Below are 19,726 nucleotides of genomic sequence, written 5' to 3'. Positions count from 1 at the left end.
GTAAGAAATCACCGGGGACTGTTTTCCTCAAGTGGAACACCGGAGGGCTGGAGTGACTTCTACAAAATGTCTAGGTTCCTCTCTTCCGTCTCACAATTCATTGCCTTCTCTAAATTTTCCCATCTGTGATGAAAAATAATTTCCAAATAAAATTCATACACTTATGAAAACATAAACAAACATCTAAAGTTTAAATAGCATTTCTACTGGGGGAAAAAAGAAAATAGTTGTCATAATTATACCTAGTTTTTACATTACTACAAAAAGCTAAAATAACCTTTATAATACAACTATGAATTTCTATTACTGGAGAAATGTTCAATTTATGGTAACATCACCTGTAACTGTACCAAGTAAAACAAAATTGTAAATATTTCTTACACTTGGAAACTCTGCAATATTTTTGATGTACTGGCTAAAAGTGCAATATATCAAGTGATGAAGATTATAAAATAATGTCTAAAAATAAGCATCTCACAGGCTGTCACTTATTTCTCTGAGAACACACAAATACAAATGAATATGAAATCAATAGTAAAATGTACGTAGCTGAGATGCCCAACTTTGAAAACTAAAAAATATGTTCATCAGTATGAATTCTGTCAGCTTTGTTTTCCAATTCTCTCACTCTTTTCCTATCAAAACAAATTTTCGCTCAAGTATTATCTTCAGAATCATTAATCGCCAAGTCATTGTGTTCTGTCTGAATAATTTGGCACCTTAACTAAGACCAAAAAAAAAAAAAGGCAAATAATTTCCAGAATTAAAACATGGCTCTTTCTATTACTGTTGGCATTTCAGTTCTGTTCAGAGACCCTCTCAAATTTAGCTGGAGATAGTTTCCATGGTAACTGGAGAATGTGCTCTGATGAGTCTTGAAACAGACAAATAAGAATTCTTGCTTCTTACAAGTGGGCAACAATTTAATGCTTAAAGCTGGATGCTCTCTGATGCTTAATGGAAGACATTTGAATCTATTTTGGTTTAGACAAAAGCTGGAAAAAAGCTAGTTCTGTCAATTACACAAAATTTAAAAGGTAAATGTTAGTAAAGTTGAGGATAATAAAAGATATTGATATATATCCCAACTGTTTTAGCCTTTTCAAGATAATTTTTTCCAAAAGAAGGAATATATTATTATCTGATATTAAGTATTTTACACTACCATGAAGAACTCTAAAAACCAATTTTCTAAATCCAAACAAATACACCACTTTCCACTGTTATTGTCAATGTTTTAGTTTCTTCCTAAAGAATTTAAATGCTGTTTATAAACACTGCAAAAAGTCAAAATGGTGTTTAATTTTTTATGTGTGTATGAGGAATTTATTTGCTTTTGGTAGAGAAAAATTGGGGGTGGGTTAATGGGAATGTAGTCAGTATGTGAAGGAATGAAACACCAGCAAACTATTGAGCTGGAAAGTAGGTCCAGCCTTTCAAAGTCTAAAAAAATACCCATGAACATAAAAAAGAAAATTAGTATTACTCAAGAACAAATTATGACCTTACCTGCAAGTATCTGTACATAAACGTATGTAACAAAAGATAGCAAAAATAGATAAATCCTCAAAACAAAATCAACAAAAAGGACAGTTAACTCTCTAGAGAGGAATCTGTGTCTTTCTTGGTTGTGACCGTGGTTACCAAGGTCATGATTATATTTGAGAGGCCCTGGCTACAAATCCAATCTCTTGAAGGCCTTCAGTAGAATCTATATCAAACAGACCTTTATAAAGGACTAACTTGTGCTCCTTAGTGCTCAAACACTTGACCTTGGCAAATGAAACTTGTTACAAAGAAGGCAAAAATCAAGGTAATTGTTGAAAAATGTGGTTTAAAATTGCTTTCATGGCAACTCTCCAGAACAGAAGTTAGAACACATCCAGTGGCCTTATTTAGAACTCTGTGACCCAGGTATTGTAACTGACAGCACAGCCACTAGCCCATATGATGTATTTGTGTGATTTAGAGGGTATGAATGCTAATATTAGGGCTCACAGCAAAGTAAAGCAGAAGCTGGATTTAAGCTACCCTAAACCCCTTCATCCAGACATATTTGTGCAGTATATAAACTGTACAAGACAGTTCTAGCAGGGGGTCTTGAGTATCAGTGATGAGTAGAGCAGGCCAATGGATACCAACAGAAAAAAAAAAAGATTGGGATCTGGTTATTTTATAGGAATATTAGTATTTAAACGAATTTGGTCAACATTCACCAAGAAGCTACTATGTGTCCGACATATTGTGTAAGTATGATAGGATATGATAGGTTAAAATTGGCAGAGAGGGAAAGTTTAGGACCTGACGTCCCCGGGTGGGGAAAAACACATATTTTGAAACAATGCTGGGAACGTTTGACTACAGCAAACCCCCTCTAGCGTAAGGTCCCTCTTAAGAATGTAACAGACACCATCTGCTCCCCCTCAGATTTCTCTCAGGAATTTCACAATCAAAATACCTAACTAAAAAAAGTAAACCATAAAACCTACATTACAGGAGGGACAGTATGACCAGTCCGACTCCTCACATAATGGAGTCAAGTCGAGTCAATCAGGAATGGACAGCCCAGCACCTAGAGTTATCCAGCCAGTAAGGGTAGAACCCAAGAAGAAAGGAGGAGGAAGGGGAAGGAGTGCTGACCAGAACCTTATAAAACCAGAATCCTTGCCTATAGGATTCACCTTCGAATGCCCACTCCCTGTAAAGAGAGCTTTCCTATTATCCTTATCTTCTAATCTAACACTCTAATAAACTTTTGCCTATTGCTCATTCTGTGTCCACCTCTTCATTCTTCAAAGCGGTGAGACAATGACTCCTTGATATTGAGGTAAAAAATGTTGCAACATAAGGGATACGAGGATGGGAATTCAGAAGCACAAAAGAACTCTCCGTACATAACTACTTCAAGTTCCTACACTAAGAGACTTTTCCAAACCTATCATGATTCTTGGCAGCCTAAGGCCACATTTCTGGGACTACTCAGTCTTTCTATGAGTTCCTGCCTGAAAAAACTAAAGGCTGTCAAAGGAATTTATTGTTTGTTCTGTTCAACACCTGACAATAGGCCCCTACCCCCACCTTCTTAGAATATTTATAAATAAATAAATAAATCGATCGATCGATAGATCTTACAGTTGTAAATCCTACCCTGTCCCTTTGAGATATATGCTTACCTCCTACGATTTAGGAAGGTCTTTCTCAAGAATCTGAAGCCATCTCTTTGAAATGTAACCTTCAGGAAGGAGAGCGGTTTTTGTCTCCCAGTCCTTGTAGGAGGACATAATCCTAACCTCAATAATTGCTAGCTAGGAGACACAGTTGGCCTAATTGATCCACCCTCTTACCTACTTTTTGTAATTTTTCACTCCCCAGACACTGCTTGGGTACACCCTTTCCCTAATCCCTCATTCTTCAAGACATTCATCCACCTCTGCACAAATTGGAATGGAGCTCAGTTCTTTCCCCTGCTGTCTGTATGTATGCAACAAAATCAGTTTTCAATACTTTAAATAATGTTTGACTATATTTATCTCTGACAGACCTAAAAATAATACTTTTGTGTGAACAAAAATGTTTAAAAATGACCACCTGAAATTAATATTACACTGTATGTTAAATAACTGGTATTTAAATAAAAACTTTTTTAAAAAACAAAAAAATGCAGAATAAAAATGCTATTATAGTACATTTAATTAATTAAATTGAGAGTGTGTGACATAAGGTCTGCATATTGATACGAATGATAATGTAATGGTATGTGAGAGGAAGGGAGACATCTATTGGGCAGAAGAGGAAGGCAATGTGGCTGGAGTGGAACTGGACGAGGCTGGATTTGGATGAGGAAAATAAAGAGAATTTAACTTGGTATTAACATACGTTCATTTTATTTCAAAAGACAAAAGCATTGTCATAACCGTATTAATAAATTCCAACATCCATATGAGGAGAGTTTTTGTCTGATTGGTTTTTGTACCTGCATCATCAATGTGTAAAATACAATGGTCTCAACAAAAATTCATTGAATTAACAAATGAGGTATCATAGAAATAAAGAAAGACTAAATATGTGAACTAAAAGGCAGCTTAGGAAGCAATCAGAAATGAAAGAAGAGACATTACAACTGATGTCACAGAAATAAAGAGAATTGTAAGAGACTAGCATGAACAGTATTCCAACAAACAGAATAACCTAGAAGCAATGGATAAATTCCTAGAAATATACAACCTGCTGAGAATGAATCATAAAAAACAGAAAGTCTGAACAGAACTATAGCTAGTAGGGAGATGGAGTCAATAATCAAAAACCTTTCAACAAAGAAAAGCCCAGGTCCAGATGACTTCACTGGTGAATTCTACCAAACATTTAACAAAGAATTAACACCAATCATTATCAAACTCTTCTTAAAAACTGAAGGGGAAGGAATATTTCCAAACTCATCTTATGAGACCAGCATTACTCCAATACCAAAGCCAGACAAAGACACTATGAGAAAAGAAAACTGTAAGCCAATATTCCTGATAAATATGGATGCCAAAATCCTCAGCAAAATACTAGCAAACCAAATTCATCAGCACATTAAAAGCATCATATATCTTGATCAAGTAGGATTTATCCCTGGGATTTGAGGATGGTTCAACATAAGAAAATCAATTCATGTCGTATATCCCATTAACAAAATAAAGTGTAAGGGCTCCTGGGTGGCTCAGTTAAGCTTCCAGCTTTGGCTCAGTTCATGATCTCATGGCTTATGAGTTTGAGCCCCACATCAGACTTTGTGCTGACAGCTAAAAGCCTGGAGCCTGCTTCAGATTCTGTGTCTCCTTCTCTCTCTGCCCCTCCCTTGCTTGCACTCTGTCTCTCTCTAAAATAAATGAACATTAAAAATTTTTTTTTAAAAACATAATAAAATGTAAAATTGTATAATTGTCTCAAGAAATCATGAAAAAAGCATTGGTAACTCTATGCCCTTTCATAATGAAAATTCTCACCAAACTAGGAAAATATCTCAATCTTTTAAGATTGAGAATGTAGCAAGAATGTGCACTCTTGCCATTTCTATTTAACATAGTACCAGAAATCTAGGTAGAGAAATTAAGCTAAATCAATAAACAAATACATGGTACATCTGTCAGAAAGTCAAAAGTGAAGTGGTCTCTGTTTGCAGATGACATTATCTTATATGTGGGGAACATTCAAGACGCCACCCAAAGACTGAATAGAATAAAAGAATTCAATAAAGTTGTAGAATAAAAAACCAACAAATAAAGTCAGTTACATTTCTATCCACTAACAATGGACTATCTGAAAAGGAAATTAGGAAAACAATATCCCAATAACCAATTTAAAATTACCGAAAGTAAAATACTTCGGAATAAACCTAATTAAGAAGGTCAAAGACTTGTATATTTATCACTACAAAGCACTGATGAAAGAAATTAAAGAAGACACAAACAAATGGAAAGACATTTCATGTCATGGATTGGGAGATTTAATATTGTTAAAATGTCCTTAATACCCAAAGCAATCTACAGATTCATTGCAATCTCTATCAAAATTCCAATGACACTTTTTTCAAGGTAAATTCTACACCCAACATAGGGTTTGAACTCATGACTGCAAGACCAAGAGTCATGCTCTACCAACTGAGCCAGTCAATGATAGTTTTTAAATAGAAATAATAATAAACAATTCTATAATTCTTATTGAACCACAAATAGCCAAATCAATTATGAGAAAGAAGAACAGAACTCTTCCCTGACAGTTGCATCCTCTTCAGTATAACATCCTGAAAATTGTAGCCGCCTTAGCCTCTACCAACTTTGAACCATATCCTTTACTCACCAACACTACTCGTGTTCAGCTTTGTGTGGCTTTAGCCTCAGTGTGCTGCCAAGCAAACCCTGTCTCCAGGCAGTGAGCTGTAGGGTTATCTTCTTCATACCTTCCCTTTTAAGTATACAAAATAAGAATGAGCACAGATCACTGGTCATAAATAAAATAAGTTGGAAATCAATGAAATGGCATATTTTAAATATTGAAAGAAAAGTATTGTCAACCTGAAATTGTCTTCCAAAATGAAGACAAACTAAAGACGTTATCCTAGATAAACAAAAGCTGAGAGAATTAGTTACCAGAAGACATGCACTACAAGAAATAATTTTCAGAGTTCGCAGAACAGGGAGCCTGGGTGGCTCAGTCGAATGAACATCAGACTCTTGATTTCAGTTCAGATTATGATCTTGTGGTCGTGGGCTCAAGCCCTGTATTGGGCTCCACACTGAGCATCGAGTCTGCTTAAGATTCTCTCTCTCTCTCTCTCTCTCTCTCTACCCCTCTACCCTGCTTCTATCTCTTTCTCTAAAATAAAAAAAAGAAAAGAAAACATAATACAATTTATAAGATGCAAATAAAGCAATTATTTATAGGGAAATTTGTAGTTTTTAATCCTTATATTAGAAAAAAGTAACATTCTAAAATCTATTTTTCAAGATTCCCCATTATGAAAGTATAAAAAGAAGAGTGATATTAAGCCTGACAGCAGTAAAAATGATAATGATAAGAGCAGAAATCAATAAAACAGAAAAAATACAGAAAATTAATGAAACAAAAATCTGTTCTCTGAAGAATAATAAAGTTGCCAAGGTTCTGGCTGAACTGAACAGTAACAAAACAAAAGGACAACTCAGATTATCAGCATCAGGTACAAAGGAAGAAAAATGGCTAAAAATATGCCAGTCATTAAAAGAATTAGAGATTACTTAAAAAATGTATGCTGGTAGTCTGAGTAACCTAGATGAAATGAACAAGTCCCTTGAAAAACACAAGTTACAAAATAGACTCAAAAGGAAACAGGAAAGCCAAATTGCTTGAGGACGTTTCCAAGAAAAACACATTTACAAAACAGACCCTTAAAGCCAAATAGTCAGAAAGTCCTAAACTTATTAACAAAATTAAATTTTTTTTTTTTGGGGATTCCAGTGATTTATTCTTTTTTTTTTAATTTTATTTTTTAATAGTTTATTGTCAAATTAGTTTCCACATAACACTCAGTGCTCATCCCCACAAGTGTCCTCCTCCATGCCCCTCTCCCCTCCCCCCACAAGACCGTACTTGCAAAATTAAATTTTTTAAGTGTATTTATTTTGAGAAAGAGAGAGAGAGTGCACACGTGTGCATATGCAGAGAAGGGCAAAGAGAGGGAGAGAGAGAATCTCACGCAAGCTCTGCATTGTCAGTGCAGAGCCTGATGTGGGGCTTATTCCCATGACCCTTGAGACCATGACCTGAGCCAAAATTAAGAGTTGGACACTTATCTGACTGAAGGTAACTTACTAATGAAATTAGGCAGGCACCTCTAATGAAATTAAATTTCTAATTAAATATCCTTCCACAAAGAAACTGCACAGTGCAAAAAGGCAAGAAAACAAAATAAAAGGGCAAAAAGATCAGTGAAGACGAAGTAAATCTTTCTTCATTCCCAGATAACATGATCATCTATGTAAAAACTGCTAAGGAATCTACATAAAGCTACTAGCGCTAATCAGTGAAGTCAGCAATATAGTAGGACTCAAGGCAAGATACAAGCAATCATATTTCTCTATGCTATAAATAAATAATAAATTGTATAAAATGATACCATTTGCAATACCATCCCAAAGCATGAAATGCTTATGAATTAATTTAGCAAAGTAACTGAAAGTAGTGTAACTGAAAATTACCAAACACTGGTGAGAAAAATCAAAGAAGGCTGAAATAAATAGATGGTTGTTAGTGGACTGGAAAACTAAATATTTAGGTTCAGTTTCCCACAATTTATAAATAAATCTGATGCAATCCCAATGAGAACCACAACAAGGCTTTTTGTAGAAATTGCCAAGATGATTTAAAAATGTATATGAAAGAGCAGAGACCTAGAAGAGCCAAATTAATTTTTTTAAATTATGAAGGTGGAGGTATTAAGCTGCTTGATATCAAGACACATGAGAAAGCTATAGTACATAAGTAGATATAAATAGACCAATGGACCCGGTAGAGAACCCAAAAGTAAACCCATGTATCCACGGTCCTGCAATATCACAAAGCTGCCCAGATAATTCAGAGGGTAAGAAGAGTCTTTACAAAATGGCACTAGAACAACTCAATTTCAATACTTTTTAAATGAAACAATATGTACTTTATAACCTACACAAAAACTGACTTGAAATAAATCGTTGACCAAAACATAAAGCCTACTACTACAAAATTTTAGAAGAAAATCTTAGGAATCTTGGGGTATGTTTCTTTAATAGAACAAGCAGGGACTACAAAAGGAAAAACTGGCAAAATCTACTTCATCAACATTAAAAATGCCTTTTGCCAGGAACTATGAAAGAATTGATGTTTTATCTAACTTGCCAACCAATAAGTGAGCCTGCCTGGGCTCCATGGATGCTGTCACGCAAGACTCTCGCATCAGCACTTAATTACTCACAAAACAGAAGAAGCGTGACCATTAGCCTATTTCCCCCAATTCTTTTTGTCCCCAAATCCCACTGGGGTGAGGCAGCTGGGCCCAGATGGATGCCTGAACATGCATTGAGTTGCACTGCTGAGAAGCAACCCTGACCTTAGGGAACTCAATCTTTTATGATGTGCAGTATACATGACTGCCCTTTGCTCCAGAAGGAAACATTACCTTTATTCTCCTGGACAGTCAGCATACCTGCCCTCTGCTCTGGAGAGAGACACTATCGCTCTCTTTCAAGGCTGAGTGCTCTACAAACATCCATTAAAAGATACTCCAGGGAAAAGTTCAATTAGCAACTTGCTCACAATAAATGTAGAAACACGAGAAACCTATGAAGAATGGCCTTCTCAAACTGTTGTTCCAGAGATACTGTTAAGTGCACCCATAAGAAGGGCAGACACACAAAAATATTTATAATACATACATGTAACATTTTCTGCGACTCAAAATGTATACATAACTTCCACTACCTGATAAAAATACAAATCATTTAAAAATAGACAAAAGATTTAAATATTTTACAAAAGCTATCTGAATGGCTACTCAGTATGTGAAAAGATGTTGAGCATCTACTACCTGGCAATTTAAAAAATAACAAGGGTAGTACCGATACGCACAATAACATGGATGAACTGCAGAAATATTACGCTGAGCAAAAGAAACCAGATGCAAAAGAGCATACTGTATGATTCTAATTATACCAAATTCTAGAAGGGACAGAAATAATCTATTGTGACAAAAAGGAGATCAATATATGCTTTGGGGTTCAGGATAGAGTTTGACTTCACAGAGCTAAAGGATCCTTTTAGAGTAATTGAAACATTCTGTATCTTGATTATAGTGGTGGTTATCCAGTTGTATACATCTGTCAAAACTTATTAAACTGTACACTTAAAGTATGGGTACTTTATTGCATACAAATTATGTCTGCATACAGTTTATTGAGGATACAGTCCAGTTACATAAAGGACAACTTGAAATAACAAACTCATAGGTAAAGGAACAATGCACTATGGTGCATGAAAACTATGGTGTTGGATTTGAATACAGTGAAACATAATCATCTAGAATCCATACAAAATAGAATGCAGGTTTTTTTTAGTGCTTATTTTAGAAAGAGAGAGACAGACAGACAGACATGAGGCGGGGAGGGGCAGAGAGAGGAGGAGAAACAGAATCAGAAGCAGGCTCCACGCTCCAAGCTGTCAGCACAGAGCCCAGTGTGGGGCTCGAACTCACAAATCGAGCGATCATGACCCGAGCTGAAGTCGGACATTTAACCAACTGAGCCACCCAGGTGCGCCTAGAATGCAGTTTTTTTATCATCAATATTCAAAAGGTATTAGTAATTATAAGACAGTTCAGTAAGGTGCCTGGACACAGAATTAATATTTAAATCTTAATTGCTTTGCTACTTACAATTTTAAAATACAGTGGTGAATATTTTATTCAAAGTAAGAATGTATAAGCAAAACCTTAGGTATATACTTGAAAGGACATATATAAGACATATATGAAAATTATTTTTCATTTCTGCTATGGAACACAAGACAGACTTTAATAAAATAAGACTATTTTGGTTGACCGTTGCTGCATTAAAAAATCACCCCAAAAGTAAGTGGCTTAAAATATTTACTTCGTTGTAGTTTTGCTGGGGTGTAGCTGGCCAGTGAGGAGCTTGGCTGGGCAGCTCTGCGTCTCCCTACGATTCTGCAAACTGGGGTGCTGCTTCTTCAGATTGTGACGACGGGGACAGATCTGCTCTACACGTGCTTCATCCTTTGCTGGGAGTCTAGTAAACATGGACAATGTTCTCCTACTGGCAGTGGCAGGAGCTCAAAAGACAGGCCTGTGACTCAAAAGCATTTCAAATTCAGCTTATATCATTCCTGCGAATACATCGTTGGCCAACGCAAGTCTGCATGTTCAAGGACAACGTCAATGGGCAGGAAAAAATGTCTCCTCCTACGGAGTAGTAGAAGGGACTGCAAAGTCATGTGGAAAAATTGCACTATGGACAGAATGTTTCTGTCCCCACAAAACGTCATATGTTAAAGCCCTAACTCCCAACGTAATAGTATTGGGATGTGGGGCCTTTGGGTGATAATTAGCTTCAGATAAGGTCATGAGGGTGGAGCACCCATGGTGAGATACGTGCTTTTATATGAAGAGAAAGAGATACCAAAGCTTCATCTCCCTGCCATATGAGGATACAGTCAAAAAAGGCAGCTTCCTGGGGCGCCGGTGTGACTCAGGCAGTTGAGCGTCTTCACAGCTTCTTGGGGTGACTTCAGCTCAGGTCAAGATCTTAAAGTTCATGAATTCTGAGCCCTGAGTCAGGCTCTGTGCTGACAGCTCAGAGCCTGGAGCCTGCTTCGGATTCTGTGTTTCCCTCTCTCTCTGCCTCCCCCACTCACACTCTTGTCTCCCTATCAAAAATAAACAAATGTAAAAAAATTAAAAAAAAAAAAAAAAGGCAGCTTCTTGCAAGCCAGAGAGAGAGACTTTACAATTACCAAATCTCTTAGTGCCTTGGACGTCCAAGTTCCAAAACTATGAGAAACAAATGTCTGCTGTTGAAGTCACACAGTCTAGTATTTTATTACAGCAGATGGAGCTAAGACAGATTGTCATTAAAAGGATACGTGAAGAACTGGGCCAATAATGGAATCTACCAAAATACAAAAAAAATCTGGATTTTGGACAGGGTCTTCAACTGTGGTGATTATTAAGCACTTACACAAATTCTTTGACATAAACGAATTCGTTGACTTCTCCCATTCTATGAGTTTTCCGCTTGAACCTGAGAAGGTTTGTCTATGAGTAGAATGTGCCAGGGAAGATGCAACATGACTTTTGAGGCTTCTGAATCAGCAAAGACTGTGCTTTAAAAAAAATACTTCAATATTTTAGGATGATGATTATTGTGCTAATAAGTTTGTAAATTTGCATAACGTGTTAGTGCACATGTTTTGTCTGGAGTAACTAAAATGTATCCAATAATTAACCACCTACAATTGTGCTTACCTTTACAATTTAAAAATTGTTTTATATAAAATCCAACAAATTCATAAAACAGACAAATAGACGTTTAGCTCTGCTTCCGGCACTCAGCTTTCACACCACATGAATCACAATAGTTAAGAATAAAAATAAAACAATTGTATAAGACCAATTTTTCCTGATTATTCTACAAAGAAGTTGTGAAGGGCTGGCTAGTGGCCAGACTGCTGTTATAAGACAATTCTAAGGATAGATGAAGTTAAGGAGGCCAGGTCCAAGCCAACAGAGTAAAGTTCACAGAGGTGGGTTCCCTAAAACCAAGAGAGCTGAAGGGAGTCAGTGCAGTATCATGGAACTGACGTTGCCCACCCTAGACTAAAGCCCTCCCAAAGTTCTTCATCTTCACTACCTTAAGAAAGAACTACATTGCGGCCCACAAATGCAGTCAATCTGCTAACACTGAAAAGCTGAACTCACAGCACTACAAGTCAGCTGGCTGAGACACGTATGAGAACAGATGAGAGAAATACTGCTGAATGGTGTCTGTGTGTTGTACAGAATTAGGGCAGCAGCATGCCCAGCATCCAAATCAAATTGATAGCACACATAAGCAAAGCTTGAGTTAAAACTGCTTAGCAAGAGAATGTGAGGTAGGTGGGCAGCAGTTGATAACAGCAATTAAATCTGCAGGTATTGGAGTAAATGTATCAGGTTCTTTTTTTTTTTTTAAGCAGGACAAAGGCATGCTGTCCATGAAATGCAGATCAGTAATACCTAAGTCTTGTTTGCAGAGACTACAGCCTACCAGGAGAACAGCATGAACTTTCTTGTCTGCTTGTTCCTTTAAAACAGGAGAATGTATCTGTCTCCTATTCTCTCTCTGTTCCAGATCTTCTTCCAGTTGAAAATAACTTCTTCACTCCTGCTAGCACTCTAGCACTACAAGGTCTTCCTCTACTTCAACATCTGGTCCAAACCTCCTTGATTGAGTTCTGCCCAATTTAATCAACTTCTCGCTTTTACATTTTCCACTGATTAGCACACTTTTTGATGTTGCTTTGTAAGTATACCTGAGGGTTATTTAATGGGTGGGTCCTATCATTTTGACCAGATTGTAAACTCCTAGAGGCGAGTCTCTAAATTTTTTCCAGATTTGTTGAGATATAATTGACATTGTATAAGTTTAAGGTGTACAGTGTGTTGATTTGACGCCACTTATATATTGTAGTATAATTACTTCTGTAGCATTAGCTAATATGTCCATCATGTCACATAATTATAATTTATTTTGGGGAGAACATTTAAGATCTACTCTCTTAGCAATTTTTAAGTATAAAATACAGTAGTGTCAACTCTAATTGCAATGCTATGCACTAGTTCCCCAGAACTTACTCATCTTCGAACCAGAAGTTTGTACTCTTTGACCAACATCTCCCTAAGTCCTCCACCCCAAAGCCCCTGGCAACCACCATTCTATACTCTATTTCTATCAGTTTAGCTTTTTTATATTTCACAGATAATGGTATCAGACAGTATATGTCGTTCAATGTCTGACTTATTTCACTTAGCACTATGCCCTCAAGTTTCATCCAAGTTGTCACAAATAGCAGGATTTCTTTCTCTATCATGGCTGTATGTGTGTGTGTGTGTGTGTGTGTGTGTGTGTAGTGTAGTGTAGTATATATATTCATCCACTGATGGATGTTTCCATCAGGTTGTTTCCATATCTCAGCTATTGTGAATAATACCACAATAAATGTGGGAGTGCAGATATCTTTTCAATATCCTATTTTCATTCCTTTGGATATAAATCCAGAAGTAGGATTGCTGGATCATATGGTAGATCTACTTTTAATTTTTTAAAGGAAACTTCATACTGTTTTCCATCCTGGCTGCACCAATTTACATTGTCACCAACAGTGCACAAGGCTTCCCTTTTCTCCACATCCTCATCAACACTTGTTATCTCTTGTCTTTCTGATGACAGTCATTCTAACAGATGTGAAATGATATCTCGTTGCATTTATCTGATGATTAGTAATGTTGAGTGTCTTTTCATGTACCTGCTGGCCATTTGTATGATTTCTTTGGGAAAAAATTTTTTAGCAAATTGAATTCAACAGCATGTTAAGAGGATCATGGCCAATGGTTTTTATCCTTGGGGTGAAGAATAGTTTAACATACACAAACCAATAAATGTGATTTACCACATTAATAGAATGAAAGATAAAAATCATATGACCATTCCAATAAATGCAGTAAAAGCATTTGACAAAATGCAGCATCCTTTCATAAATTTCAATTCCAAAATTTCAATTTCAAAAACTTGGGTATATAAGGAGCATACCTGAGCATAATAGAGATGATCAATGACAAGTCACAGCTAACATCATATATAATGGCCAGAGCTTGAAAGCTTTTCCTCTAAGATCAGGAATAAGACAAGGTGCCCACTCTTAGCACTCCTATTCAACAAAGTACTGGAAGTCTTAGCTAGAGCAACCAGGGAAGATAAAAACAAAACAAACAAACAAACAAACAAACAAAAAACCGGGGACACCTGGGTGGCTCAGTTAGTTAAGCATCTGACTCTTGATTTAAGATCAGGTCATGATCTTCCAATTTTGTGAGTTTGAAACTTGTGTCAGGCTTTGCACACTAACTGCACGGAGCCTACTTGGGATTGTCCCCTCTCTCTTTCTCTCTCTGCCCCTCACCTGTTTGTGTTCTATCTCTCTCAAAATAAATACATTTTATTTTATTTTTTTTTAGTGTTTATTTTATTTTTGAAAGAGAGAAAGAGAGAGTGAGCATGGGCAGGGGAGGGGTAGAGAGAGACACAGAATCTGAAGTAGGCTCCAGGCTCTGAGCTATCAGCAAAGAGCCCTATGTGGGGCTCAAACCCACCAAATGTGAAATCATCACCTGAACTGAGGTCGGAAGCTTAACTGACTGAGCCACCCAGGGGCCCCCAAATAAATACATTTTAAAAACTTAAAAAAAAATTAAAACCATTCCAAGTTGAAAAGGCAGAAGTAAATTTGTCTTTATTTGCAAATATTATGATCTTATATATAGAAAATTCTAAACACTCAACCCAAAAACTGTTAGAACTAATTAATAAATTCAGTAAGGTTGTAAGATACAAAATCAACATACAAAAGTCAGCTGCATTTCTATGCAGTAACAACAAAATATTTTAAAAAATAAATGAAAGTGGGCTCAAGTGGTTTATTTTAAGGAATTGAGGACCCAGATGGAAGAGAGAGGGAGAGGGCAAATGAGGCAGAAACAGTCTTTGAAACGATATTCAGGAATTTCCTTAAACCAGCAAAACATATAAAGAGATTCAAGACCTTCAAGAAACTCTAAGTGGGATAAATAAAGAAAACCACACATTAGACACATTATAGCAGAGCTGCTGAAAACAAAAATAAGAAATTCTCATAAAAGCAGCCAGAGAAGAAGACCTGTTACATTATAGTAACAGAAATAAAGCTGACAGGTTACTTTTCAAAAGAAACAGAAGCAGAAGACAAGTGAATGATCTCTTAACTCACTGAAAGAAAATAATCCCACCAGATTACAATTTTTAAACTCAGCAAAAATATCATTTAAAATGAAAGTGAAGTAAAGATGCTTATAGACCACAAAAGCTGAAATAATTGTCAGCACACCTACAGTACAAGATATAGTAAAATAGGAGCACCTGGGTGGCTCAGTCGGTTAAGCATCCAACTTTGGCTCAGGTCCTGATCTCACGGTTCCTGGGTTCGAGCCCCGCGTCAGGCTCTGTGCTGACAGTTAGCTCAGAGCCTGGAGCCTGTTTCAGATTCTATGTCTCCCTCTCTCTCTGACCCTCCCCTGCTCATGCTGTCTTTCTCTCTCTCTCTCTCTCAGAAATAAATAAAATAAATAAGAAACATTTTTAAAAAACGAAATAGTAAAATAGATTTTTTTACTGATATCAGGTGGAGGCATAAAACTGCAGAAAGGAATAAAAAATATTGGAAATATAAACATGTAGATGAACGCAAAAGAATGATCTGTTTAAATCAGTAACAATCAATGTCTTCTAGGGTTTATAACAAATGTAGAAGTGAAATACATGTTGGTAATAGCATGAGGGCAGGATATTGGTAAATGTAGTTAAACTGTCAAATAATTTGTGAGTTTTCCATAAAATGGTAAAATTACCAATATGACAAAGTCTGAAATAAGTCCAATGATGACTCATAATGGGAAATATAACCAGTTAAAGATTAATACAAAGGTATAACTAAAATGTTGGAAGAGATAAAATACAATAACTTTTAAAATATTGTTTAATACAACAAAAAGGCAGAGAAGAGAAAAAGTGGAACAAAATAGATGGAACAAAAATGAAAAATAAACAAGATGGCAGATTAAATCCAGCTATACCAGTAATCACACTTTGATGGAATATGATGAAAAATGAAGAGATGGTAAGACAGATTTTTAAAAATGGCTTAACATATTCTATTCACAATAAACACACTTAAAATATGAAAGCTGATAGACTGAAAAAAATGAATGAAAAAATATATATCATGCAAATATTAGCCAAGAGAGAGCCTATGTAGATACATTATATAAGACAAATCTTTGATGCAGGTGTCATTGCCATAGTTAAAGATAGACATCTGAACATAAGAGTCAACCCACCAGAAAGCATAAAATACTAACAATGTTAATACAACTAAGATACTAACATAACTCTCTCAGCAACTATTAAAACAAGCAAGCCAAAAACATCAGCAAGGATAGAAAAGAAGTAGATAAAACTATTAAGCAACATGATCTAAATAACATGTTTGGATTGTGTCATAGCACAGTTGCTGAATAAATTTTTTTTTTAAGTACACAAGAACCTTTGTCAAAAAACACTACATCCTGTACTGTGAAAGCGTGTCTCCAAAAATTACAAAAGACTGAATAGTGGAATAATAAATTGAAAACCTAAAGCAGAAACAGAAGCAGAAAATCCTCCAAATGTATTAACGCCATTCTCAACATAGGTAAGAAAAAAACCACAATGAAAATTATAAAGCATTTGAACTGAACATAATGTAAATATATGACTAAATTTGAGGAATAGAGTTAAGTGCATAGAGAGAAATTGCTTGCTTTAAATTCATGTATTAGAAAAAATGAAAAATGTAGAAATGAAGCCTTTATCTCAAGAAGATGGAAAAGGAAAAATAAATTCAACCTAAAAAACATAAAAAGAAGGAAATAATAAAAGTAAGAATATAAGATAAATGAAAAACAGACACACAATAATCAATAGAACCTTAAGTTACTTATTTGAAAATATTTTAAAAACTGATAATACCTTGGAACATTGATCCAGAAATTATAAAAAAAAAAAGAGAGAAAACACAAATTACATTATCCAGAATGGAAAGGAGATATCACTACTAAAAGGAAGGAAGGTACTCTATACTATATGTATTAAAAAAAATCAGAGAATATTGTAAATTTAACAAGTGGGTTAAAATAAAAACAATTTCCTGAAAAATATAACAATAAAATTGAAAATCTGAATAGTCTTTTTCTTATTAATGTAACTGAAACCATCCTACAATGAAAACTCCAGGCAAGAATGACTTCCAAATATTTTCAAACGTTTAAGGAAGAAATAATGTGAATTTAATGCAAAATCTTTGACATAATAGAGAAAAATGAAAGTCTCCCCAGCCAGTTCCATGGCTACCATAACCCTGATACCAAACTACCAAATTCTTGCAAGGACATTAGAAGAAAATATTACAGGCAACATCTCTCATGAATACAAAGTTTAAAATCCTCAACAAAATATTACCAAATAAATCTAACAATGAATATGAATATGTTATACACAACCATTATACATATCCTATCATGCTATTGTTTTACATCAGAAACAATTGATTCTTATTTCAGGAATGCAGGATTAGTTTAATATTTGAAAAAGAAACAATGTTAATTGGCCACATTAATAAAACAAATTTCAATAAATGGGAAAAACAGCATTTAAACAAAGATTAAAATTCTGTTCATGTTATGACAATCTATTCTTCTAAGGAAGCTAGGAATAGAATGTCCTTAATCTGAAAAAGGGTACCTAGTAAGATCTATTTCTATCATCGTATTTAATGGGGATATATTGAATACTTTCTCTCTATAATCCAGAACAAGACAAATTATATATAAAGAGAATTCTATCCAGTATTGTATTGGAGGCCTTTGTCTATACAACAAAACAAAATACTACTACTACTACTACTACTACTAATATAATCATGAAAGAAAGAAAGAAAAAAAGAAAGAAAAAGAAAGAACAAAAGCCACAAAATCAAAAGAAAAACAAGGAAAAGAAAAAGAAGGGAAAGAAAAGAAAGAAAAGACACTGAGCTATATTATTTTATATGCAGAAAGCCCCCACATAATCTACAAAAAAATCCAATAAATTAATAATGAATTTAGCAAGATTGATACAGGGTAAATATACCAAAAAAAATCAATTGAATTTCTCTATGCTAGCAACAAATTACTGGAACAAGAAATTTACAGATACCATTTATATTAGAATTTGAAAAACATTAAATTCTCAGATATAATCTTTTGAAGACGTGAAAAGCTTTTTCACTAAAAAGTATAAAATACTGTTAAGTTCATAGTAACTATATTTACTTGTATTGTCTGGAAGCTAAAGTGAGTCTTCTAGGGCAGGACAGATACATACTCATAGCGGTAAACATATTAATTCTCCTCTGTCCCAATTCTTTTCTGAGAAGATATGAAAAGAGTCAGACTGGATGTCACCTTACAGTACTGGACTGAGGTCTATACTGTGGCCTAGGAACCATAAAAATATGAACAGAAACTTTAAATAGAAGGAGAGTGGCCTGACTTTCCCTTCAGAGAAAAGGAGAGAAAACTTTGCTCTTTAAGGTAAACATTCCTTGAGAAGAGAAAGGAATGAAACTGGACTCTTACCTTTCAGAACAGGAATGGATGTCATTAGAGGAAGATAAGAAAGGCACCTTTGAGTTTACCTCCACGGTTTTTATCTCCAGGGCTTCAGGACTCATCCCCTTGAAATGAAAACTCAGACCTGTGTGAAAGTAAATCTTTTCAATTCTCACTACTTGGTTATTATGTAATTTCCAAGGCTTGTGTTTTGTCCCAGGTTTCAGTTTTCTTTCCTTCAGGAAGCCTTACCCATACAAACACATTTAAAAAATAATAATAATAAATAAATAAATAGGCTCTCTATAGCTCCATCAGCACTTCTCAAATAAAAACTTAAAATGCCTTAATAAATACCCATAGACAATATTTTCAAGATCTTAGTTATTAGCAAAACTATTGATATATGTGATACAATTCCAGTTCAAATCTCAGAAGGTTATGTCCGGAGGAAATTGAAAGATTGATTTAAAAATATATATGACATGGGGATACAACACAGAGAATGTAATTAATAATATGTAACAACTTTATGTGGTGACAGATGGTGGCTAGATTTATCATGGTGATCACTTCGTCATGTGTATAAATGTTAAATCACTGTGTTGTGTCCCTGAACCTAATGTAATACTGTATGATGACTACCTTGCAATAAGAAAACAATGGACAGGAAACTACAAAGATGTAGAATACTCGAGACAACTTTGTAAAAGACCCATGTAGTGCATGTGGCACTAGATTTTAAGACCTACTATAAAACTGTAAAAATTAAAGCAGTATGATATTAGTGCAAGGGACAGACAAATAATCAAGGCAGTAATGAGAGTGAGAATAATAAACAAAATTGGATCTTTGGGCAGTGGTTACACAGGGCAGTCAGGAAGAACAAGACGAGGTGACAGGATTGTATAATCTTCTAGAATCAGCTAAAAACCCAAACTCATCACTTTTGTTCACTTCTAAGCTTTTTCACCACATCTTCTGGGGGTCCTGATCTAGAATGATCTCATGTTTTATCAAGTTTGTAGGATTTATTTAAAATTTATTAATCCCATGATTACATATCACAATAACATTAATATAGGTATTACAAAATTGATGTCTATGATGAACATACACGCACATCTCATAGCATATCAGTCAGGAGAGTAAAGGTTTTGCTGCATGAACAGAGAATAGCTACTATCTTCAGAATCTCAGTGGCTGTACACAGTAAAGCTGTTTTTGTTTGGTTGATTGGGA

General features: G+C 35.2%; 1 long non-coding RNA gene across 2 annotated transcripts in view; it reads right to left on the bottom strand.

Moving 5' to 3' along the window:
- The window catches only part of LOC144232501 (uncharacterized), a 48,013-nt gene extending 29,414 nt beyond the window's left edge, over nucleotides 1–18,599 (bottom strand). The window contains exons 1-2 of one of the 2 annotated variants that reach the window (XR_013335416.1): nucleotides 18,512–18,565; nucleotides 5,842–5,946 (exon numbers count right to left, since the gene is read on the bottom strand). This is a non-coding gene — a long non-coding RNA (uncharacterized LOC144232501). Of the gene's footprint in view, nucleotides 1–5,841; nucleotides 5,947–18,511 lie in introns of both variants that reach the window. The other variant, XR_013335417.1, reaches the window with a different exon arrangement.
- Between the last annotated feature and the right edge of the window lie 1,127 nt (nucleotides 18,600–19,726).

Source organism: Crocuta crocuta, unplaced genomic scaffold, assembly GCF_008692635.1.
Source record: "Crocuta crocuta isolate KB4526 unplaced genomic scaffold, BGI_CrCroc_1.0 scaffold14, whole genome shotgun sequence".
Classification (NCBI taxonomy): domain Eukaryota; kingdom Metazoa; phylum Chordata; class Mammalia; order Carnivora; family Hyaenidae; genus Crocuta; species Crocuta crocuta.
This window is presented reverse-complemented; position numbering and strand designations above follow the sequence as displayed.